The sequence below is a fragment of the Sorex fumeus genome, unplaced genomic scaffold (assembly GCF_029834395.1).
Source record: "Sorex fumeus unplaced genomic scaffold, SorFum_2.1 ptg000061l, whole genome shotgun sequence".
Taxonomy (NCBI): domain Eukaryota; kingdom Metazoa; phylum Chordata; class Mammalia; order Eulipotyphla; family Soricidae; genus Sorex; species Sorex fumeus.
Window position 1 is genome coordinate 38,627,735 of NW_026606118.1, and position 6,966 is coordinate 38,634,700.

Here is a 6,966-nt window from a genome sequence, read left to right on the forward strand (position 1 = left end):
GAACTGTGTAAACTCCTTTAGGCCTGGGCTGTGTAACACCTTTTAGATCATATGGCACTAGGAGTGGTCACAGGTTAATGTGTGCTAATGAATGTTCCTGGGCTCTCCGGGCCTGCGTTGTGCTCTCCTCACCTGGGATGGCCATTGCTTTGGGCCAACGAAGGAGGAACGAGGACCAAGCTGGTTGGTGATTAGCTGCCGTTTATTCCAACTCTCTCGTCTCTTCCAAACTCTTTCCACAACTCTCAAAACTCTCTCTCCCTCAGGCCACAACGCTTTCCAACTCTCTCTCTCTCTCATTCTCCCTGCAACTCTCTCCAACTCTTGCTCACTAACTCTGTCTCTCCCTCTGCCCACAGTTCCCACTCTGCCTCTCTCCAACTCTCTACCTCCTTCTCACTCTGGCCCCCTACTCTCCTCAGCCACCACTTTTAATCCACCTCTTCTCTAACCATACCTCCTAAAGCCACACCCCCCCCCAAGCATAAACAAATGTTTTTCAAGCCTTCCTGATCACCTGCAGCCAAAGAGGGCAAAACAGCACTTAAGGTGTGTTTTTCCTCTCCTTTGACCAGTAACTTAAATAACATCTTAATTCGACTTCCCAATATTTGCCATTCTGTATAGACAAAGTAATAGACAGATTTAGGATTGGAGGGCTACTCTCCTGGGGACATCTAGCCACAGGCACAGACTACAGTGCTCAGGCCAGATTAATCATTCCTAATCCTAGCAGCGTCCAAATCTAGTTATTACTTTTTGGACCATGATAGAATTTGTCCATGACCATGCTCTTAACTTATAGTTAAGCATTATGGCACTTTGACCAGGCCCATTTCAATGCTAGGGTATCTCACCGCTTGCCTTGGTCCATCCAGTCCCTCATAAGGACCCTGCTTTGGTGGATCTAGGAAGCAAGTGCAATTTACGCTTAAATTGAGAGAACAGATGTCCTGGGGGTAATATTATCTGGAGTCAATTAACTCCCAAGTTTCAGGCTTGTCTTTTTAACTGTCTTCCTGTGTCCATACAAAACGTAATTTCTTGGAAGTAACTAATCATGCAAAGGACATTAAGAAGAGAAAAACAATATTTACAAGTCAGGAAAGTCTGATCAGGAGGCAAATGTAATTGACAGGTTTGGGGAGCAATCAACAAACCCAAGCTCCCAGGACCAGGGAGAAAGGGCAAACCAATGTTATCCTACACTAAAGAACATAAGATATTATGATAAGTGGGGCCAAAGAGATAGTACAGCAGGTACAGCACTTGTCTGATCTGCCGCTGAACAGGGTTTGATCCCTCGGACCACCCTTACTCTCCATTGTTCCTACTTATTTCCCTTTTCAACCTCCTCTTACTGAATGTGTGACCAGATACAGTGGATTATCTTGCCAGAATTCATGTCCAAGTCAGTATTCAGTCTATTTCTACTTAAATGTTTTGCTGTGACACAGTATTTACTAAGCACCAATTCATTTGCCTGTCATGGTCCCTTCTCCTCATGGTATTAAATTTTTTCAGTAATTATTCCCTTTAGCATCTCAATAACAGCTACCTTTTCTAATTTTTTCATCATCATAAGCCAATTCTGATTAATATGCAATGCTCAATAAATACATTTAGAATTAGGTAAGACAGGAATAAGTTTCTGATAAAGCATTGTCTTGCAACCTAACTGTGGTTAGAACAAATAAATGCACAACACTTACATACAGGGAAAGAATATACCTACATGTGTCCATGGCCTACATATTTCCAGATATGACCATAGTCCAGTTCAGAGGACAAGACTCATGAATTCCCTGGAGCTTAATCCTAACAGTAGTCATACTGCTATGCCATGTGTCAAGTCTACACATGTACAAGGTATATGCTTATATCATTTCCTCCTCATTTCCCAATAAGTGTCCTGTTGTTAGTTTAGTCTTGAGTTCGAACACCATGGTTTTCCATCTCTCTTTGGACTGCATAATGATTGGTTGTTTGTTTTCATCATTAAAGTAAAAGTAAAGGCCCTCCCGTTGATCATCGATTTGCTCGAGCGGGCCCAGTAACGTCTCCATTGGAGACTTTGTTGTTACTGTGTTTGGTATATTGAATACGTCACAGGGAGCTTGCCAGGCTCTACCGTGTGGGCGAGATACTCTCGGTAGCTTGCCGGGCTCTCCGAGAGGGGTGGAGGAATCGAACTTGGGTCAGCCATGTTGGCTGCGTGCAAGGCAAATTTGTACCTCAGATGCATATCCTCCTCTTTGGGAAGAGAGCTCTGGTGAGATCAGCAAATACAGAGTAGAAAGTGGAAAGTACACTTCTGGAATTACCTTGAGAGACTGGGGACATACAAAATCTTATTGAACAAGACAGCCAAGTATTTTGCATCATTTGCACCAGAAAATGAACAAAATATTTTAATGGGGATTACCTTTTTTTTTTTAACTTGTGTGTAATTGCTTTCATAGTAAGTTTGGACTTCGAGGAGATGTTTTCCATTCCCTATGGGTGCCCAGTTCCTCCACCCACATCATTCTTAAAAAGTTAGTTTTTGTTGTTGTATCTCTCCTGGAATGTTGGATATGTCCATAGGTACCTGTTCTGGTTGTCAACAGAGGTGGGAAAGTGAAAAGGAAACAGCTTCTAGTTCTAAAAGATAGATATCTCAGGCTGGAGAAGTGACTCAGGTCCCTGGAGTTTGATGCTGGACACCACACATGCTATCTTATGCTCCTCAACAACAACAATTGATAGTATTTTCTTTTATGCTTCAAGATTCCTTTTACAGATGAGTAATATGTCAGTTACATATGAGTATTATTTTCATTTTAGGTGTTAAATAAGCTTTTTCATAAAGAAGTAGACTCAATTTAAAAATAAGCTTTGTTAATTTACCTTTAACATTTGTTGCTTATGTTTCATTCAGTGAATTTTCTTTAATAGTATGAGATGTAATGTGATAGGTTAAAATAAACATGGTATATAGACTTGGAAGACCTATGCTGGAATATTCTGAATTTATGCATATTTGGGTAGTGGAGGTAGTGTCAGTAGTGGAGGTCTGCCAGTGGGGTATTTATCTGGTCCCGGTAGGGGCAGGGTGGGTCTTCTGTGCACAATTCGATCCCTGGGTGGTTGGTGGAAGCAGACAGGGCAGGGTAGGGTGGGACTCCTGAATAGAATCCCTTTGTCACCTGTGGTTGGTGGGAGCAGGCAGAGAATCTCTGTCCCTGGGTCTGTTGAGCCTGGAGTCCAAGGTCTCAGAGAGTTCCGCTTATCTTATTCTGTGGGTCTTCAGTCCTGCATGAGTCTAGGCCAGAGCTGCCACGCGGGTCCGGAAAGCATCCTGGAGTGTGGCAGGGGTCAGGTGACAAAGGGATTCTAATCAGGAGCCCCACACTACCCTGCCCTGTCTGCTTCCACCAACCACCCAGGGATCGGATTGCACACAGAATACCCACCCTACCCCTACCAGGACCAGATAAATACCCCACTGGCAGACCTCCACTACTGACACTACCTCCACTACCCAGCCGCCACTACACTCCAGGACGCTTTCTGGACTTTGCAGCTGCGCGACACATCATAAGACACTAAATACCCATCTTCTGGAATTGTCGTAACATATTTGATAGGGTTCAAATATGGTAACACCTACGAGGGCGATTAGAGGTCGCCCCAAAAGCCTCTATCCCTCTTGGAAAGACTGGCAAGCTACCCAGAGTATTCCGCCCGCACGGAAGAGCCTGGCAAGCTATCCATTGTGTATTCGATATGCCAAAACCAGTAATTGCAATGGGTCTCATTCACCTGATCCCGAAGGCTTCACCAACATGGCAGAACTGAGAAGGATGAGAAAAGAGAGGCCGATAAAATCTCAAGGCCGAACTAGGCTGCCACAACGAAGGAAGACAAAAATGATCGTCTGTACTTTCAATGCAGTACGCTAGCATCAGATGCAGCCATCGAGGACCTGATAGTACAAGTGCGAATGATCAAGTACGACATCATTGGTCTGACCGAGACAAGAAGGCACGAATCTCACCATGCTGTTTTCGACACTGGAGAAGAATTGTTCCTCGGAACATGCGATAAAAGAGGTGTAGGAGGCGTCCGTGTCCTTGTCAACACAAACTTGGCCATGAGCATTGATTCATTCGAATGCCTAACAACCCGAATCGGACGTTTACATTTGAATAGATGTGGCTCACTGCTGGCAGTTTCTATCTTCGTTGTCTACGCACCAACATCTCATTATGATGAAAGAGAAATCGAGAAGTTCTACATGGTGCTGGAGAAGTTCTATAAAGAAGACAACACCTTCTACAAGATCATTGTGGGTGATTTTAATGCCAAGATAGGACCGAGAAGATCAGCTGAAGAACTTCACATCGGGACCCATGGCCTAGAATGGAATGAACAGGGTGAGAGACTGTCTGAGTTTATCATGTCAACCAAGACCATCCATGGTAACTCACAGTTCCAGAAGGCAGAATCTAAACGTTGGACATGGGAGTCTCCTGGTGGACGATTCCACAATGAAATAGACCACATCATATTCAATCGACAGTTTTGCCTGACCGATGTTGCTGTTGTCCCAAAATTCTGAATGGGATCGGACCACCGTCTCCTTCGTGAAAAATTCTACTTCACAGAGCGGGGAGAAAGGGCTGCAAAGTTCAAAAAGAGAACTCCCAGAATGACCACCGACTGGGAAGTCACTATTGCAGCAACATGGGAAGATGCCATTGTTGACAACATTGACGAGGAATATGATTGACTGGTTCAGCACCTCCATGAATGTGCGAGGAATGCCGAGAAAGATAGCCACAAAAAAAAGCCTGCCTTCGAAAACTCTTGAGCTTATTCACCAGTGTGGTTTGGCGCATGCCTCAGACAACCGCAAACTAACGTCCAAGCTCGCAAAGCAGTGCAGAGATGCGATCAAGGAAGACCTCAAAGAGAGAAGAGCAGAAGTGCTGGTAGATGCAGCAGAAGCCGGGAAAAGCATTCGTAATGCCCACCTGTCCTTTGCCAACTACAAGACCAAGATGACTGCCCTCCGACGTCCTGATGGATCCATCACATCCTCCAGAACGGCAATGGAGAAGATTATCCATGACTTCTACTCAAATCTCTTTGATAACCATGTCCACTTGCCAACATACCAAATTACACAGGATGGATATGTCGTTCCCAACGTTCTCCCTTCCGAAATCTGACACGCCATTTCATCGGTAAAGAAACAAACTGCACCCGGCCCAGACAAGGTCAGACCTGAACACCTGATGAACCTGCCGTCAGTACTCATCAATACACTGGCTCGGCTCTTCACACACTACCTGTCTGAATGCAGGGTTCTGTTCCAGTGGAAAACCAGCAGGACCGTACTACTGTTCAAGAAGGGAGACATCCATGACATTGGCAACTATCGCCCAATCTGCCTATTGTCTGTCATCTACAAGTTGTTCACTCGAGTCATCCTTAATAGGATTGGCAGAACACTAGATGAAGGACAACCATATGAGCAAGCCGGGTTCCACAAAGGATTCAGCACCATCGACCATATCCACACTATAACCAAGCTCATTGAGGTTTCTCGGGAGTTCAAGATGCTGTTCTGTTTAACGTTCATTGATTTAAAGGAGGCCTTTGATTCTGTTGAGACAGAAGCGGTCATTGAAGCCCTAGCCAATCAGGGCATTCAAGCCCAACACATCAAGATCCTTCGTGAGCTGTATTGCAGATTCACTACCAGGATCTCACCATTCTACAAAGAAGTAATCATTGATGTCAAGAGAGGGGTGCGGCAGGGTGATACCATTTCACCAAAACTCTTCAGTGCCACTCTCGAGAACATCATGCGACGACTGGAATGGGAAGGAATGGGAGTGAAGATAGATGGTCGGCAACTACACCACCACCGCTTTGCTGATGACATTGTTTTAATAACACCAAACATCAGCCAAGCGGCACAAATGCTAGCTGACTTTGACCGTGAGTTTGGAAAGGTAGGACTACAGCTGAATCTTATGAAGACAATGTTTATGAGAAACAGCCTCGATCCTGATGCCCCATTCTCTCTCAATGGAACGACCATCTCCAAATGCAACAGCTATGTGTACCTAGGTCGAGAGGTCAACATGACAAATGACCTGGCACCCGAGCTGCGCAGGAGGAAGAGAGCAGCTTGAAACGCCTTCAAGAATGTCGAAGAACTTCTGGCTCCTCGCACATCTCTTTGATTCCACTGTTTTTCCTGCATTAACATATGCCTCAGAGACCTGGGCCCTACGCAAACAGGATGAGAACGCTATTCAGGCCTCCCAAAGAAGAATTGAAAGAGCTATGTTTGGAATGTTTTAAGTTAAAAGTTTTTCATTTAGACTCCATGATTGACATATTTCTGGTATCCAGTGTTCTTACTAAGAAGAACTCTAATCTCATCTTCTGTGTCCCCGTCCCTCTACTGCTCATCCCAGATTCCCTTTCCTTCACATGCACCTCCCCTACCCCACCAGATTCCATGACAGTTAGATTTTTAGGTCCACTTTTTGTAGTTTGGGTCACATGCTTCTGATAGTATTAAATCTAGTAGATTACATATATACAGATGGTTTACCTCTACACTGCAAAGAGACCCAAGGCTCCTCACCCTTAATACTGTTACTTCTGGTCCTCCTTTTCTTGCTTCTCTCTCCGTTTCTCTCTTGGCATTATTGGCTGTTTAATTTAGAGCTGTTGTCTTGTCCACCTCTGTTATTTACTGTTCTGTAGACATTTTATGTACCACAGATTAGTGACAACACGTAGTGAGGACTGGTATTGAAATACTGTAAGCCTGAAACTCAGTCATGGATAATTTTGTAACTTTGTAATTCACAGTGATTCAAAAAAAATTTTTTTTCAAATTTGTGATGTTGTTGAATCTAGTTGAATCTAGCGAGATTAATGCTATCAAACATTTAGAGA